This window comes from Leptonychotes weddellii, chromosome 5 (assembly GCF_054177405.1).
Source record: "Leptonychotes weddellii isolate Sample4059 chromosome 5, ASM5417740v2, whole genome shotgun sequence".
NCBI lineage: Eukaryota > Metazoa > Chordata > Mammalia > Carnivora > Phocidae > Leptonychotes > Leptonychotes weddellii.
Genome location: NC_138373.1, coordinates 117381091 through 117400635, shown reverse-complemented (window position 1 = coordinate 117400635; position 19545 = coordinate 117381091). Strand labels below are relative to the sequence as shown.

Sequence of the window (19545 nt, the reverse complement as noted above, 5' to 3'; positions counted from 1 at the left end):
AGAGAGGTCAAGAAACATACCCCTTGGATTTGGCAATTAGGAGGTCTATGGTAATCTCCTACTACTGTTTCAGTGGAATAGCAAGGGGAGAACAATTTTGTAATTGTTGCACATAGCACAGTGCCTGAGACATAGTAGTTGCTAAAGATAATATTTGTTGGATTGAGAATAAGTGTGCTGTGAGAAAATAAAGACTATACTTACCTGAAGTCCTCATGAGTAGGGAAAATAGAAAATGGGTGGATTTGAGGGAATATGAGTTAAAGGAATTTATTTTTAGTATAAGAAAAATAGTCTGAGAACACGTTGCTAGTAGAGAACAAAAGTTTGTATGCAGTAGAAAGAGAAAACGGACTTGCGGTCCACGTGAGCAAGTTCACAGACAAACCATTCACGAAATACAGTGTGGGCTCAGGCCCAGGGCAGGTGTCCACCAGGGCAATTCTGCCACATGGGGCTGCTCCTTCCTTGTCCCCGGCCTGTCCCAGTCCAGTGCCACAGCTGCTCCTGCTGCAGTACCTGCTGTTGAAACAAGCACAGTGACAGCAAGTCAGCCAGGGCCCAGGGCCCAGCACTTACTGAGAAGAGGATCCATGGAGCGTGCATGACAAATCTGAGTGTGCTTGCAAGGAGGCCCCTTCTCTGTCATCTCCAGTCCTAGCTGGGACACACCAGCCACTGGGCAAAGGTCTTGCCGATACATAGCCATACATAGGACATGGTATGGCTATGGGTTAGGCTCCTGGGCATTCCTTCTGGCCCTAGCAAAGACGGGGGGTTGTGGAGGGGTGGCCAGAAAGGGAGCTGGGTGGGGGCCAGAGGCAAGTTCCTTCTTAGCAAGCTGGGGCCTAACCACTCATCCCACGACTTGCAGATGTGCTGCAAGGTGTGGAATAGGTGAGAGGGTTCCTCTGAGATTAACTTAAGTCTTTGTAGATACAGGTATATGTGCAGGGGTGGGCAAAAGTTTAGGGAAATAATATCTGATGGCTTCAAGTTTATTAATCAGGAAGTGAAATCATCTTCATAAAAGTGAGGGTGAATAGTAGGGAACCAAGAAGACGGCTTGAAAAGAGCAAGGAAGATTTGGAAACAATTGTAAAGAGTGGAAATATAAACTTGCCAAGCACAATATAAACTTGCCATAAAAGGATTGCCAGGGCATGGTGAAGTTTCCAATGTAACTGATAAAATTATCCATTAATATACCTAAATGCTTAAGATTTTGAAGTTTTCTTGGACATACTTTCTTTAAATGTCTTCCAAGAGCTATTTAACTTCAGGGTGCATGGGTGGCTCAGTTGGTTGGGCGGCTGCCTTCGGCTCAGGTCATGATCCCCGAGTCCCAGGATCGAGTCCTGCATCAGGTTCTCTGCTCAGCAGGGAGTCTGCTTCTCCCACTGCCCCTCACCCCACTTGTGCTTGTGCTCTCTCTCTCAAATAGATAAATAAAATCTTAAAAAAAAAAAGCTATTTAACTTCAAGGATAAAAAGATAAAGAAGGTGGGTTAATGCTATACTGACATTTTCTTATGTGTGTGGATCTTACTATTTTTAGAACTCAATTTAAGAATAATTCAGATTATAAACAATACTTAACATTTTTTCTTTAATGAAATTGTCAAACATAACTTGTGTTAACTCAGATATCATCTTTGTTCTCTTGGGCCATCTAAGACATGGATGAGACTGACTTTCCATCATCATCCTGTGGATTGTAGTGGTTCATAAGTTTCCTTAAGATGTATGTATATTCAGGGCGCCTGGGTGGCTCAGTCGTTAAGCGTCTGCCTTCGGCTCAGGTCATGATCCCAGGGTCCTGGGATCGAGCCCCACATCAGGCTCCCTGCTTCACGGGAAGCCTGCTTCTTCTCCCACTCCCCCTACTTGTCCCTCTCTCACTGTGTCTTTCTCTGTCAAATAAATAAATAAAATCTTTAAAAAAAAAAAGATGTATGTGTATTCCCTAAAATCTTGTGATCTCATAATCATTTCTGGCTTGGAGCTCCTATTTCCATTTACTTAGTCTGGTTTATAGATCATGTACCTTTCTGCTCATGTTGCCTACTTCCTATTATGTTAACCCAGTTGTGGATTTTGGTCTTCATCCCAGTAGCCACTAGAAACATTCACAGAGGCAGAGATATTTGTAGAGATGACTTTGTTGAAGGTAGTAATATGCAGGGATTCTTATATCACAGTAACAGAAAACAGCTCATCTTGATGTCAGCCTCTTGTACTTTTCTTACTCTTCTTACTTTTCTGTCCTCTATTCTAGGGAAGAAAACCTCAGTTCCTCCCACTCTTCAGTGGAGAGTCATTTAGCTCTCTATGTTTCCTACTGCCAAAGTCAGATTGAGATACATCTTGGCCTATGCAAAACCAATAAAATGCTCAACTGAACGAACAAATGGACCTTTTTAAGAAATCTTTTTGCGTCCCTTACATAAGTCTCTAGTCAATTTCATTTTTTGATTCTTTTTCAGAACTTATCATTAAAAATGTTGTTTTTCTTGCAAAAGATAAGGCCATTAGGCAAAATAATTCTTTATCTGAACTAAAAAGAAACTTAGATGCTGCCCCTCACTCCTGTATTGTACCAAAAAGAATTCCAGTGAGAGGCAGATCACATAGCTTTTCATACTCCTGAGTTTTATTTTATTTTTTTAAAGATTTTATTTATTTATTTGAGAGAGAGAGAACATGGGGGGCAGGAGGGGCAGAGGGAGAAGCAGGAGCCAGAGGTGGAGCTTGATCCCAGGCAGACAGGTAAGCGACTGGGCCACCCAGTTACCCCAGTATACTCCTGAGTTTAAAAAACTCTTCCATATAATTTTTTTTTTTTGCGGAGAGAGAGAATCTTAAGCAGGCTCCACCCCTAGGGCGGGGCCTGGCTGTGGGGCTCCTCAGGGCTTAGGGCTTGGCGCTTATCACCTGAGGCTGGATCTTACAACCCTGAGATGACCTAAATCTAACTCAAGATTCGGGTGTTTAACTGAGTGAGCCACACAGGTGCCCCACTTTTGTATAACTCCTATAGTCTATAAAACATGCCAACTTTTCAAAGCAGACCATGGTTTTCATCAAGGCACCAAAGTCACATGATTTCTTCAGTGTTTTAATTTAAACTGTGGTATCATTGATAGGGATCTCCTATTGACCATCGTGCAATCATCATTACATATACCTAAAAATCCCTAGGTCAGATTTTTCACCAAGAGAAAAAAAAATAAAAATTTACTTTGTTAACAGGTAGACCTCATTTTTCTTAGTTTGGTGGAGCTTTCCTCTGAAATAGCCAACAAGGTCTTATCTCTCTTCCTGAGGGTGGTTTGTTGAGCTCCGTGTGGAGAATTAAGAAGACTGGGTTTATGTCATTAGACCTACCACTGGCTGTTTATGTCAGCTAAGTGCCATAACTGAACCTAATTATTCATTAATTGCTCCCTTACAGGGACGAATAAAGAAAAAAAAAAGGGACTGTTTGAGAACCGTTGAGAAATGTAAAGAAAATTCTTTCTTATTAGCCATGCAAGCAGTGAAATGGCCCAATGAGTTCAAGATAACGTTGTAGGGGTTTTGAAGGGACAGATCAATGGTGAGGAACATGGTGACAAGAATATAATCACATGCTGTCCTCACCAATGAGATAGTACCTAATATATCAAGAAGAATAAACAGGAAGTATTTTAACAGGAGGATGAGAAGGAGCCTGTGATTTGAGCAAACCAGTATTCTTATTTCTAAGAAAAACACCCTCCTAGGATAAACACAGCAGGTGTTTCAGATTCAAAATGGTTTGGCTGTTAACATTAATGCAATTGTAGCTTAATGAAAAGGATTCCATGCTGTGACTACAAAATGTGACTGGAAATCATTACAATAGCATTAATAACAGTAAGATAATAAAATGTCCAGGGCATGGATAGTTTTTAAAAAGTCATTACTAGCAGCAGTAACTCGCTGCTCTAATATGGCATTGTAAGGAATAGAGAAAGCAGGGAGATCACCACCTGGATGAGCAACATAAGCCTAGGTGAAGAAGCCCCTGGGTTTTGTAGAGAAGGGGGAAAGGGATGGCTAGAATACCAGAAGATGAAGAAAACTGGAAATACTGCTAGTTAGGCAGGGAAGAACATCAGTGGCACATGTAAAAGAACATCTTAGCCGATACTCTATGTGTTATTCTGACTCTGGTGTTGTATTTCTTTTTGGACATTATAAAATTGTAAAATCGATGATCAGACTTTTTCTAGGACCTTCTGAGGAGTTAGAGAATCCTTCAGAAATAGAAGACTGGAATTGATAACTTAAGACAAAAAAAATGAATAGAATATTGATTGGGCTGGAGATGTGTGCAGGCCATTATTCACAAGTGAACTATGGATAATAATAATAGTAACTACCATTTATTGAGATTTATTCTATACCAGGTACTGTATTATGCACTTTACAAATGGAACTTCATTTAATTTACATAATAAGGAAGGTGAGTATTTTCTTATGTTTATGAATAAAGGAAATTGAGGTTAATTAAATGCATTCCAAAGACTAGAATCTGTAACATAAATGGGGTGTTCCAAGCAGGCATACTTCTAAGGAAAAATTTAGTAAACTCTGAGACCAGGTATGATGAGATGGTGTTATTTACTTTGTCTTCAGAGAAGAGATTAAGACTTGGGCCAAACTTGGGATGTTAGTGGAAAAATAATTATCAAAATCTTGTCCTCACCTTGCTACCTTTTCAAGCACTACTCATAAGTTGCTGATATTACTATGCTAAACAAATGAAAAGAACTCCAAATCTCATGGACCTTACATTTTAGTGTGGAAAACATCATAAATAAGTAAACAAATATTAAAATAATCTCAGATAGTGATATTGCTATGGAGAAAATGTAAAGATGAAATGGGGGAGGTTAATTTTAATTAGGTTGGTTGCCTGAGGAGGCAAATTTGAGCTTTTTCTCAAATAATGTGAATAAGTCAGCCATCTGAAAATCCGGCAGAAAAGCATTTCAGATAAAGTAAATATTTGGGAAATGATCTGATTGTTAAATATGGAGGTCCTAGACTATTAAAAGATTGCCAGTATTTTGGTAAATAAAAAGAGCTTCAGTTTGTCTTAATGTTTCCCCTAACTCTTTTACTATTTAGATACTCAGTGGTCCAGTCTGCTTCTAAAATCCCACTATAAAGATAGTTCGTGGCCTCTTGTGTGGAGGCCTCTTGTGGCCTTGTCCCAGCTCCTAAAGGAGAAAGGCATCTTTCTAACTATAGTGATTGTTTATAAAGACATATGCAATGATTCCTCCCATCTGTGTACAAGTGTTTCTTTACGACAGTGACTTCACTACTTCTCTCATCAAGAGATAAAATCCTCTCTCCACACCCTTGAATCTGGCTGGCCTTGTCACGCGCTTTACTAATAGAATGCAGCTGTCGGGCTTGTGAGTGTAGGCTTCAAGAGCTTCTGCTCTTGTCCTCTTGGGACACTTCCAGTCTCCTCAAGAATAAGAAACCACATGGAGACAGTGGCCCAGCCAAAGAATCACCAACTACCAGACTTTTGAGTCAGGCCAGCTTTGATCATGCATCCCTAATGGCCTCATAATGCAATGAGTGACCGTCGGCAGAATGAGTGAGATCAGCAGAAGAACTACCCGACTGAACCCACCTCAAATTTCTGACCCACAGAATTATGAGCAAATAAAATGTTTGTCATTTTGAAACATTTAGTTTGTTATGCAGCATATATCATTAAGAAACTAGCTAGGCTCCAAAGATCTTTCTTTTGGGCTTTATGTTATCTTGCTCTGACCTGAAGTTGCTGACTGAATGCTCCTTCGAGAGTTCTCTTGAAAAGTGCCGGAACACGTTATACTAATCTTTCATGCCTTTTTCAGATGACATCAATTCAAATTATCTTATGTGTGTATATCAGCAGAAAGATTAATTCTACTTTTTTGATAAAGTATCCTTAACTTATTATTCTGAACTAACAGACATACGACACTGCTGAACTGAACAGATGGATTCAGAGTTCTTACTCACTGTTCCAAACTTTCGTTTTCTTTTAGCACATGCTCTAAATTCCCAGTTTAGGAAACTTTTATATATTATGCTACTCACCAAGTATAGGTATCTAGTGTCCTGAGCACTAGAATCTTGACTACTAATTGTCTGTTGATTCCTAGTGTGTCAAGTACCCACCATTCCTAATCAAAGGGGCAATTTTGATTTGGGATGTTAAAAGATATAATTGAGAGTAATGGAGCTCACATTAATAAGGGAATCATACATAGTTCTAGCACACTATGTAGCTCTGGCCTTAAGTACTGGTTCCATCCCACTAAGATTTGGAAGGATATGAAGACACTGCTTATGACATGTCTTTATGGTTTTCCATTGTAATGGCTACACTTATTCCTTTTTGCTACTGAACAGATCCAGGCTGAATAATTCTTCAATTACAGAAGGATGCCTGCTGCAGCCCCTTTTAGGAACCTTCTTTTTTTATTGTTGTTGTTACTATGATAGTTTTATAAGGATCTATGAAGTTTGATGAGTAATCAGTTTCTGACATGAGTGTTGACTGAAAACCCTTCCTCTGCTATTCATAGTTCCACCATTCTATGGTTATTTGTGTATCATTTAATCAATACCCCTTTTCTACTTTCCCATCAGCATCAACTGTGGTCAGAGTTATCCATTTGCTGACCCACTGGGATTTGTGTGGTTTATTCAAGCAGGTGGAGTATACTAGTCTCAAATAATAGACTGACCATGTAATACCTCAGCCAGTTTCATTTTTAACTCCAGCTTTTCTGCATGGTGTCATATCCCTTTTAGACCACCCTCTTTCTGTTCCTAAGCTTATGTTCCCTTTTAGACTAGGCACTCAACTTCCTGCTTATTTGAAAAACAGTTCTCAGTTTAGAGTAGAAACAAATGGTATTTCCTGAACTCAGTCAGTTGTTGAAATTATGCCTCTGGTCATTCGCCACATTAAATATCCAGCTCTGCACTCTTACCCATATTCTTTTTAGTGATTAACACGCACATCTTCTTAAGATGTCCTTTGGTTAGTGTATGATGGTACATGAGACTTTAAACATTTTAAGATGAAAGTCAGATAAAGTCCATTAATGCTTTTTCATAAGGGATAGCAGATTTATAATTGGCAGATGTTTATAGACTTATTAATCTATAAAATTCCATCTCAGAAATCGTTTTCTATGATTCTATGTTATCAGTATCTAAATGTGAAAGGTCAAGAGCAGAATGAGCTGGAAATATTTGTAGGACGTTAGCGCGAAATTTTGAGAGATTTAAATGGGTATTGAAGACATTGGTTACCATTTACAAGTAAAACATAAAACCCGAAAACAACATTCCAAATTCATAGGTGTGATTTGGCAAACTAATATTTTTATTATGTTTTTTGAATGACGTAAGTCCTGCATGAATATGTTGTCATTGTGAAAAATTAATATACAAAATCATGCAGAATAAAAACGTAAGCATCTCTTATCTTTGTTTGAGTTCCTTCAAAAGCCAACTCTGAGAAAATGACTTGAGAGTTTGGTATAATGTGAAAACTCCTGTTTTCCTCTTTTACTCACTGCTCACTGAATACTTTTGTACTCCGAGTGTGGGGTGATTTTCCCATGCTAAGCAATTCTCCAATTCTCTGTGGACGCCAGGTGGGTATCCTACAATTCAATTAAATTCTGACACTACTTGGATACAGCACCAGATCCCACAAGTTAAGGGCCCGATCTCAAAAGATTGCTGTCCCATTTCCGATGCCAATCACAAGTTCAGGTTGTCATCGGGGCTTCTGACTGACTGGGTATAAATCAGAGGTTCCCATAATCCCCTCATCAGGTTTGATAATCTGCTAGAATGGCTCACAGAACTCAAGAAAACAGTTTATTTACAACATTACCAGTTTATTACAAAGGAGCAGGCAGATGTAAGAGATGCATAGGGCAAGGTATGAGGGAAAGGGTGTGGAACTTCCATGCCCTTTCAAGGCATACCACTGTCCCAGCATTTCCATGTGTTTACCAACCCGGAAGCTCTCTGAACCTGGTCCTTTAGGGATTTCATGGAGGCTTCATTACATATGCATGATTGATTAAATCATATGACATTGGTGATTAAGTCAACTTCCAGCCCCTGGCCCCTCCCCAGAGGTTGAGAGATGAGGCTGAAAGTTCTAATCTTCTGGTCATATGGTTGGCTCCTCTGGCAACTAGCCCCTATCCTGTGGTCATCTAGGAGCTTTCCAAAAATCACCTAATTAACATAAACTCAAGTGTGGGTTAAAAGGGGCTTGTTATGAATAACAAATGACACCTTTATCTCCCTTATCACTTGGGAAAGTCCAAGGACTTAGGACTTGGTGCCAGGAATAAGGATGAATACCAAATATATATTTCCTATTATAAATCACCATATCACAATAGGTATTTTGGTAGGGAGACAAAGGAGTGAAGAAAGTGACAAGGGAAAGAGAAGAAACCCCAAAAAAATGAATTACTACTGCAGACAATTGAAGCTTAATCCTGTTGGAGAATCTCTGACAAATCCTGTAGAATTGTAGAAATTTGCTTTAGAATTTTCCTCCTTAAAAAAAAAATTTCCTTCTAAACTATTCTTTTCCTTAATCTATTTATTTAGTCTAAGACTAATTAATATCTTACTGTTTTATTCTAGTGTATAGTATGTTTTGATTTCTAGTAGGGTAAATTCTCTTTCCTATTGCTATTCTTTTTAAAAGCTAATAATGTTTTTTGGGTTTTTTGTCATTGTTGTTTTTTAAGTAAGCTCTACACCCAATGTGGGGCTTGATGTCACCACCCTGAGATCAAGGGTAGCATGCTCTATGACTGAGTCAGCCAGGCACCCCAAAGCTAATAATGTTTATACATTTTTCCTTCTGTTTAATTTTTAGAATAAGCTAATCATGATTTTTTTTTTTTAATTCTGAGGGTATTTGGGTTGGAATTGCTTTGCTTTATAATAAATACTGAGTCTTCCCATTCAGGAACATGATATACCTCCAGTTTAGTTGGGTGTTTTATATGTTTGTAAAAGTTCTATTTTTTTTACATGGATTTTGTACATTTCTTGTTTCATTTTCTCTTCAATATTTTATAGTTCTTGTTGCTACTCTGAATGGGATCTTTAATTTATAATATTTTATTTATTTATTTTTTAAGTAATCTCTATGCCCAAGATGGGGCTTGAATTCACGACCCCAGGATCAAGAGTTGCATGCTCTACTGACTAAGCCAGCCAGGCACCCCTAATTTATAATTTTAAAACATGTTTTTGTAAGAAAGCTATCCATTTCTGTAGGTTGCCTATGTGTGCAGCCATCTTACTAATTAGTTATTGACAGGCAAACTTTTATCCCTTTACATTCTCCTCCTTTCAGACTCTCTCATATCAGTAATAGGAGACACAATTTGGCTGCTTTTTCCCCCACCTCTTCCCCTTGAGATTAAAGACAAGATTTTATGTTTCTGACTATTTTAACTAGATTTTACTTGCCTTTTGGGATCTATCTAATTTCCACTATTACCACCACACATCAGTCCCCTGGAATACACTTTTTCTACTTTAACATTCTAGCTCAAGTAGAGCTAGAATTCAAAAAAAAAAAAAAAGAACTTTAGTGAATACTAATGACTATTAAAGGACATGTTACAAACAACAACAAAAACCGTATTTATGTAAGTGCAGAATTTTTACCATAGCACTGTTTACTTACTTTAAAAGTATAAAGAACATTTCTTCCCAAGTGTCAACATATTTCTTTACACTGGACCTGGGCTTGATTTTCATCATTAATTCTATGGACATCAAAAAGAAGTAGAATAACTTGTATAAAATCTCCTTGCTTTTGGAGTACCTGGGTGGCTCTGTCAGTTAAGTGTCTGCCTTTGGCTCAGGTCATGATCTTGGGGTCCTGGGATCCAGCCCCACATCCTTGCTATTGATTTTATATTAATAACCTGTATACTCTATAATGTACTATATTATGCTCTTGAAAAATATAAATATAAATTTTTCCTAATAATGTGACTTTTTCTTTATTCCTTGCCCGAGTCCAAACCGAATTTCAAATAAATCTTTATACATGATAATCTGAGTTTCTGAACTTTAGTAGTAATATGGCATTGTCATTAAGAGGTTTGAAACTAGACAGACCTGGATTTGAGTCCTGACTCTACCAATTATTAGATGTGAGTGTGTGAAAATTACTCAACCTCTTTGAGATTTAGTTTTCTCTTTATAAAATGCTACTAATGGAGCGCCTGGGTGGCTCAGTTGGTTAAGCGACTGCCTTCGGCTCAGGTCATGCCTGAAGTCCCAGGATGGAGTCCCGCATCGGGCTTCCTGCTCGGCGGGGAGTCTGCTTCTCCCTCCCCCCTCTCATGCTCTCTCTCTCATTCTCTCTCTCAAATAAATAAATAAAATCTTTAAAAAAAATGCTACTAATAATATCTGCCTCATAGGGTTGTCAAGATTAAGGAGCTCTAGTTTGGCAGTTAGTGCATACTATTTTTTCTATTGCCATAGTTCTTATTTTCCTAGGCATTATTTGATATCCTATTGTTTATGCTCAATATTTTAATTTGAGTTGATCTAATAAAATATAAAATCTTAGGAAAACAGTGAACTCTGAGATTGATTCTATAACACTATCTACTTCCTTCTAATATTCTAATCAGAATCTCAATGGTTCCAAGCTTTTTATTAAGGCTTTTTGCCCTTAACTATAGAGCTGGGAGTTCATACATTAAGAAGTCAGGTTATTTTTATTCTTTTCAATGGCATGGGTCACAAGAGAATATTCCTTTCAAAATACAGAGTTGAGGAATAAAAGATAAATAAGAAGTCAGGCTGTGTGAGGCATAAATTGGAAATATATTGTATTACATTGTAAGAGATAAATGAATTTATAGCATCAAAATAAATGACTCAATGTATTATTTTTGCTATAATTTCAGGCCATACTAAATTACTTGCAGTTTCATGGCCATACCATGAAGTTTTATCTCTCTCTACCTTGACACATCCTGTTTTCGTCTTCCTGGAATTCCCTTTTCTCCACCACTTTTATCTATCTAGTCTATTAGCTCTTCCCAGTGAGCTAATACAATACATGTGTGCTTTCCTAATGCAATGTTTCAGGTCATACTGGTAAATATCACCTTCATCAGCACCAGATCAATTACTATGCTTTTTCTAAAGCCGTTTCTCTTCTAAGGACTTATTACTTACCTCTGTTCTTGTACTTATTGTATTATATTATTACATTATTACTTTTGTCTGTCTCTGTCCCTTACATTACTGTGAGCCTGACCACCCATCATATATTTGGCATCTAGAGGTGAGTTGTAAACGTATGTTAAATGAACTGACACTTACATTGCACGTTCATGTCCCTTGACTTATCAAACCCCTAAACTTCTGAACTACTCAGCTATCCGTTCATTCCCTCTATTTGTTTATCTATCCCACCCACTTATTCTGTCCATTGATCCCATCGATCCACCAATTTTATCCATCTGCTTATCTGCTCCATTAGCCTATCCATCCATTCCATCTATCCCATTCATCCCTGTCTATCCAGAAAATACTTAATATGTGATTTGTAACACTGTGATTGGCACTAGAGATAAAAAATGAGAAATACGTAATTTCCTGTTTCAAGGAACTCATAAAGGGGAAGTGGAACAAGCTAAAACATAAATCACTCTTCTGTGTTTTGTAGTGATTAATGTAAGAAGTTAATGTAATAATAGCACTATTTTTAATTAACTGCATATTTTTATTTTCCAAAAATACAGTAAGTATTTGTTTACAAGTGAAGTGGGGTTTTACTTTTTTCTTGGAGTTGAGCAATTTTATGGCATAAGAGATAATATTAATGTTCCAGAAAAAATATAGATCTGCTTTTTCCATAACCCAGTAGACTTTTAAAGCAATAGTAGATAATGTGGTGTCTTCTGATATAATAATAAAATAATAAAGCAAAATGTATGAGCATATTTTATTTATTTTTATTATTTTTTCAATTTAAATTCAATTAAGTAACATATAATGTATTAGTTTCAGAGGTAGAGTTCAGTGATTCATCAGTCTTCTATAATACCCAGGGCTTGTATGAGCACATTTTAATGTTTATGGTTTTTAAAATATTTTTTTTCAGCCAGAAATAGATAACTGTTCTATTTTAAGAAATGAAATTAAGAAATAAAATTTTAATCGTAGATCCAAACAAGATTTTAAAATGTATTGCACAATTGTAATTGAAAGAACAGAGAAGAAAGGCCAGCCTCCTTCTGCAAGTGGGTAAAAGGACCAGGCCTTGGCTTTCTTACCCCACTGGCCATATGAAACCAGAGAGTGGAAGAGAGACCAGGAGAGCATACTATGCATGAACACTGAGCTTTAACATGGTGTCCCTACCGACTAGTAAAATTCAGCCCCTTCCCCCAAAAAGATTCTGATTGATGGGAGGAATAACTCTTCATCCCAGTGGTCACCGTAAGCCCAAAGGTACTCAAGTGTTTTCTCAAGACTCACAGTGCTCCCATCTCAACCTTGAGCAGAATTCTATCTTCTATGTTCTGAGGTCAAAACATAAGGAGAGGATGAATGTTTGCATTTTGCAAAATGTTATTTTATCTGTGGATAAAATTATTGCTATGACTTAGGGGATTTGGAGGCTAAGCAAAGAATGTGAAATAAAATTCTTCAAGCTAATTACACTATATTTTTATAGTTTAAATCACATTATATTGTTTAACATTAAAAGTAAGCATATTGGTATTCTGTTGAACCTCTGCTAGATTTAAACAGTTAAATGTTCTCATTGAGTATCTTTTGCTAATAAATAAATTGCATCTAAAACTATAATTAACTTGCTATTTCCTCTAATATGATGTGCATGTATTTTAATGAAAGTTATAGAAATTATGTGTTTTACTTAAATGGCAAATGATTTAATCATGTTGTATCATTAAATAAATCTCAATGGAAGAGAGAACAACTTAAATCTAAACAAATATGCCTCTACTTTTACTACCAAAAGTTATCTAAAACCAACATGCACTATCTTATTTTAGTTTTTTTTAAATTGTATTTTGAAAGACTTTGTATTTCCCCTGTTTTGCTGCCTATTTTTATCAACTGGAATAGATTTGATAATTGGGTTATTTCTGCCATTTTTGTGTACATAAAAATTCAAGCCTGCTGTAAATATGTATTTGTAAAAAAAAACAAACGAACTTCAAAGCTGAAAAGATACTGTAAAATATTTTATCTGAAAGCTTATTTTGGTAAAAGAAGATAGATAAATGAGAAAGTTCGCTACTATGAAAATAAATAATCAAATTGTTTTTGTAATGCTCTACTGTATTTATTCTAGAATTAAAAGATTAAATTAAAGCTAAGTAAGAGTCCAACTATTTTTATATTTTTAGCAAAGTAGAAAATAATCGCATACTGCTCATTCCTTTGGCTTTCCATTACTAACTCTCATCTGGAAGGTTGCATAGCATACTATGTTAATTGATTCCCAAGGGTATAATATAAACTTCCCTATAAAATATGATCTATATACTAATCTTTTGACAATAAGTCGATGTAATATTCTTTAGGAAATATAGAAATGAAAGGAATTAACAAAAGATATCCATATTTCATAGTTAAAACAAAAGCACATAATTTATATCAAAGTACTTTGAAAGATATAGAGTGCCATGCAAATATAAAATAGTAATTTTTAAATTTTTAATCTTACCTTTCCTCATGTCTTTCCTATTTATAGGGCTTCTTTACACCTTTCATGTGATCCCTATTCCACTTAAACTGTTGGCCAGTCCTTTCAGGCAGAGAATAAGAAAGAGATAAGGAACTAATAAGCATGGTGTTAGGCACTTTAAATAGTTCATTTAATCTTAGAGCATGAAAAATCTTGTTGTTGGATAGGCCAGATGTCTGTTTCTCTTGTGGCCATAGAAGAAATGGGTCGTGGTTGTTGTTTTGTTTGTGTCTGCTTTTGTCTTGATGTTATTATTTCTGTTAGTTTCCTTGCTGCTACTTTAATGAACTTGAAACTTTTAAACAAAACAATAAACTATCGTCTAATGATTGGACTGGAAGAGATCTTTAAGGACCCTTGGGCCCAATCCATTCTTCACTGTAGAGATAAAGAATATAAGGGCTACTGGGAGGAGCATCACAAGGACTAAATGCCACAAGCAATAGTTAACTTTTTCCTGGTCATTCTTAAACTACTTCTCTGTTTAGCATCTAATAGTGTTAGGATAGAAGTATGCCCCAGGTGCTATGATAGCATGAGGAGGGATACTTAACAGAGGGGTGTGTGTGAGAGAGAAAGTGAGAGAGACAGACAGACACAGAGACAGACAGAGACCTCAGCACCCCTGTGAACAACCAGGAGCGAAATGGGTGGGGAAAGGCTTCTTGCAATGATTGACACATTAGGATCAATAAGGAGTAATCTAGGCAAAGATAAAGAGAAAAGGGCATTAAACTCAAAGGAAACAGCATATAGAAAGATATGAAAGTTCAGAGAATATAGGTGTATGAAACTGAGTGAGGAATTGGATTGATACAAATGACCAAAGGAAGAACATCTCTGAAATGTTTATTACTTCTAAAGAAAATATCAATATTATGAAGACTCAAGAGGGAAATTCTCAAGAGTTCTGAAAGTGTTTATTTTAATGAGCTTGTATTTTAACTGTTCAGCCTCCTCCGCCCGCCCCCCCTCATGTTTTTCTTTTTTGCCATGGCTACCAGGAAGCTTAATGCTTAATATTGTATTTAATTATGGTAGCCTCTCTGAGACTTGTTTTTCTTATATAATTATATAATTATGTTTATCTATTTTTTTCATTCCCTTCTCAGTTACTTGCTTTTAATGATTTTTCTCTTGTTTTAAGTTGTCTCTAAAAAATTATTTGTGTTTATTTATTGATGGCCTGGGAAAGTCCCTGATATGGAAGAGAAGAGAACATCAGAAGAAACCCTGCCTAATTCCCTACTCTGGCCAGGGCTGCCCCTGTAGTGACCAATGGTTCCTTTTGTGAATGTAGAGAATAATTTTTTGGTGATAACAGACGCAATTCAATGGCGTAGCCATTTAATTAAAATGTCAAAGCTTAGATGCGAATAGCAAAAATGAAGATTGGTGGCTCAAGCACAGAATAATCTTTTATAACAATCAAAGAATTTCCTTTATTTCTTCCAGTGATTCAAAGTTTAAATAAGCTTTTTATATTCCACATAAAATACACAGTTAAAGTTTCCAGGAAGGTATTTTTTTGAATCCTATTTTTTTTTAATTGATTCTAAAATTTTTTTTTATTGATTCTAAAACTGTTACGACAATGTTATGGACTGAATGTTTGTATCCTACTACCAAGTCATATGTTGAAATCCTAACCCCCAATGTGATGGTGTTAGGAGATGGGCCTTTGGGAGGTGATTAGGTCATGAGGGTGGAGCCCTCATGAATGTGATTAGTATCCTTATAAAAGGGACCCCAGAAAACTCTCCACCTCTTCTACCAGGTGACAGACAGACAGAAGACTGCTGTCTGTGAACCAGGAAGCGGGCTCTCACGAGACACCAAATCTGTTAGTACCTTGATTTTGGACAGACCAGCCTCCAGAACTGTGAGAAATAAATTTCTATTGCTTATAAGCCATTAAATTTATGGTATTCTGTGAAAGTAGCCCAAACTGACAAGACAGACATGGCGTGGTAAGTACAAAAGTAGAATTCTCCTATGAAGTTGTCATAGAAAAGGGAACTTTGTGCTGGTTCTTGGTCAGCAACAAGAAGTTTGCTAGGTGGGTATCTGTGCTGAGGAGTGAGGATTGTGGTGGGGAAGGAATTTCATATGCACACATATAGGACCTTTAGAGAAGAGCAACCTGGTCAGATAGGCTGGACTATTAGATATGGCAGGATCCTTTGTGATGGCAGAATCCAGAGTGAATGACTGACAGAAAGGTATAGGGGTGGGGGTCAAGATCTCTCTAAGGCAGGATGCTACCTTTCTTTATCCTTGTATTTCCTTTAGAAATTTATATAAAGGAGGATTAATAAGATCTACATATAACAGTCTTCTTCACAAGGTAAATAAGTCCACAAAAAAAAAAAAACCCAATTCATATCTAGATGTCGGAGATATTTATCACTGCAGTTACTTTAATATGATGTGCAAGAGAGATGGAAGGTTAGAAAAAATTGAGATGGGCTTGAAAGGGCAGGCTGACATCTGTAGTTCTTATTCTTTGATCTTTGCCTCCGGTCTTTGATGTTATAACAATTATCAAATAGCAGTTTGATAATGGTGAGTACTGTAATTGGGGAACCTTGTAATTTTGCAATGCTGAATATTCAGTACAGCATTAAAGTGATTTTCAGCAGTATGCCCTGATTAGGCCAGGCTATTTTCATTTAGCATCACATTATTTTCTGTTTATTATCAGGTATAATCAAGACAATGAACTTATATAGGCTGGAATAGCACAACTGCCCATACGCTATGGCTGTGTCAGTGGGCGGACTGAGCTGAAGCACGGCCTCCCTGTTCATACTGGTTATTTTCATGACTGATTGTCAAGTATGCGGCTGGACTGACAATGTAACCAGTCACTCCAATCTGTTGTGCAATAGTTACTTTGTACTTCTGAATTTAACCCCTATGGATCAAAAATATTGCCAAGGTAAAGCTTTGTCTAAAAATATAAGTTTTATAGGTTATCCATTTTGCTATCACTTTTTACTTCTGCCCTTGTTACTCTATTGCCTAAGCTATAAATCAAGATTCTCACAATTACCACTAAATCTATCCCATATGACCATGGCTACAATAAAAACAGATACTATTCTATATGAGGGATAGATGTGTTTTTTTAAGGGTTTCATGTAAAGATTTCAAATCCAATTTTTCCATTGCTTCCATTAACAAACAGACAGATGTATCCACAGAAAATTTGTTAGCCCCAAGGAATAATAAAATCACTCTTAAGGAAGCAGTGGATCCTTTACAGTAACCATTTTAAAGGAAAATATCATTATGAATATATCCCTGAGAAAATAAAACAACTCTTCCGTATTACTACTAAAGAATTCTTTTGTAGACAGAAGTTTCAAAGGCTGCCCATAAGCTATAGAATAAAATCTAAATTTTTAGTATGATATCCTTGTATTAACTTACCAACTTCCTCTGCACTATTCTTCCCCAAGAGATCTCTGCTCAAGTCTTATGTTTTTCTTGCCAGTCTCTGAAGATATGCTGTGATCTTGCTTCAGGACCTTTGCATTCAAACTTCCCTCGCTCTATGCTTAGCAAGCTTCTATTCACTTTTTCCTCCTCTTACTGCTATTTTTGTGCTTACTCGACAACTTATGTCTATTACATTATTTAATTCTCACGAATAATCATATATGTGCCCATGGATTTAGTTGCACAGGTTCATTGTAACAATAAGAAGAAGAAAGAAAAACTGGAAAAAAATCAGCATCTAACAATAAAATATTGATTAAATAAATATGATACATCTATATAATGGGATACAATGCATCCATGAAAATGATTTTATAGAATAGTTAATATTATGAGGAGATATTGACAATGTACTGTAATTTTAAAAAGCAGATTATAAAATTCTATATATAAATAATCCTATTTTTTAAATATATAAATGCATAAAGGAATGAAAAGATATATGCTTAAAAAGAATATTAAACTACTTTAACATTGTCTTTTAGATGGCAGAATACCTGATAGTCTTTGTTTTTCCATAATACTGTTATTACTTTCATAGAGAGAATTAGTAATTATTTTAAAAGTCATCCATCTGTTTAGATGGCTATTTCATCTAGGTGGATTACAGGCTCCTTTATATTATAGTGGTAATTAATATATTATATTTATTTTTGTATATAAGGAATCTACCATAGTGGCTGGTATAGAATAATCACTTAAATATTTGATAGATGACCAGTAGTATGGTGTTTGTCACTGCCAGTTTGTTGATTAAAACTCTTTACATGTATGTGTAACTCCTTTTTTCATTTCATCAGTGAACTATACATTCTTTTACACATAAGGCAAATTCATAATTTATTAGCTTCTAGGAACTATTATATTTTGCTGCTTTAGACTTTGGTGAACCGCAGAGGTGGTTCTTATAGAGAAAAACTCGTATTTTTCAGGAATCAACTTTTGCTCCGTAACAAACCACCCAAAATTTAGGAGCTTAAAATAACTACTATTTCTCATGGTTTTATGGGTTGGCTAGGATTTCTGGCCTGGGCAGACTTTAGCTAGGGTCATTTGGTAGTTTGATGGGGCTGAAAGTTGTAGAATGCTCTCACTACATGTCTGGTAGTGGGCTAGATGTCAGCTGGGGCACCAGGGCTGACTTGACCACAAGCCTAACATCCAGCATCAAGCTAGGCTTTATCACACTATAGTGGTCATAGGGTTCCTAAGAGCAGCAAGAGAGCAGCCCTAATGCATAAGCATTTTCAAGGCCCTGCTTGCTTCTTGTGTGTATGTCTCATTGGCCAAAGCAAGAGACATGGCCAAGCCTAATTTCAAGGACTGGAGAAAGAGACTCCACCTCTTAATGGAAGGAACTGTAAAGTCACATTGCAAAATGATGTATATATAAGGATGGGAAGAATTCATTGCCAGTTTTGCAATCTATTGCAATTTATAATAGTGACATTATTGGAATGATGGAAGATATTCTAGATATATTAAATACATATTTCAGATTTGAATAAGTATTATAGCTTTTGATTAAAAAAAGAATAGAATGTTTACCCATAGTTTACCTTAGTTGCTCAATACATGTGATTATTATTATTTTTTTTAATATATATTTTTTAAAGATTTTATTTATTTATTTGAGACAGAATGAGAGAGAGAGAGAGCTCATGAGAGAGGGGAGGGTCAGAGGGAGAAGCAGGCTCCCCGCTGAGCAGGGAGCCCGATGCGGGACTCGATCCCGGGACTCCAGGATCATGACCCGAGCCGAAGGCAGTCGCTTAACTGACTGAGCCACCCAGGCGCCCCAATACATGTAATTATTATGTACTGAAGGAAATCCATCCCCAGAGCATGAAACAATACTGTGAGTGAGTAGTCAGTGACTGAAATGTAAGCTTCAAAGTAGGGAATGGTAAGTGAGAACGTTGAAATATAAACTAAAGCAAGATGACAAAGGGCTTTGATGCCAAAGTTAAGGAGCTTAGATTTTATCCTATAAACAGTATAGAACCTGGGAGGATGTTAGGCAGAAGAATGGTGGTCAGATCGACTTTTGAAAACCTTAATCTGAGGTGATATGAAGGGTGAATTGTAAGGGGAGTAATTAGAAAGCTGCTGGAATTTCCAGGCCAAAGAAGAAAAGGGTCTGATCTTGGGGATTAGTATACAGTTGGAGAAATTGTTAGGAAGCATAAAAT

At 36.5% G+C, this 19545-nt stretch overlaps 1 protein-coding gene across 39 annotated transcripts in view; it reads left to right on the top strand.

The window, feature by feature from the left end:
- LOC115940598 (uncharacterized) overlaps window positions 1–19545 on the top strand; it is a 404464-nt gene that overhangs the window by 74503 nt on the left and 310416 nt on the right. For 5 of the 39 annotated variants that reach the window (XR_014145781.1, XR_014145780.1, XR_014145779.1 and 2 more), the window contains exons 5-6: window positions 15627–16196; window positions 16554–16790. The exons of 33 other annotated variants lie outside the window; for them this stretch is intronic. The gene's annotated coding sequence lies outside the window, so the exon portion shown is untranslated. One more of the 39 variants, XR_014145791.1, reaches the window with a different exon arrangement.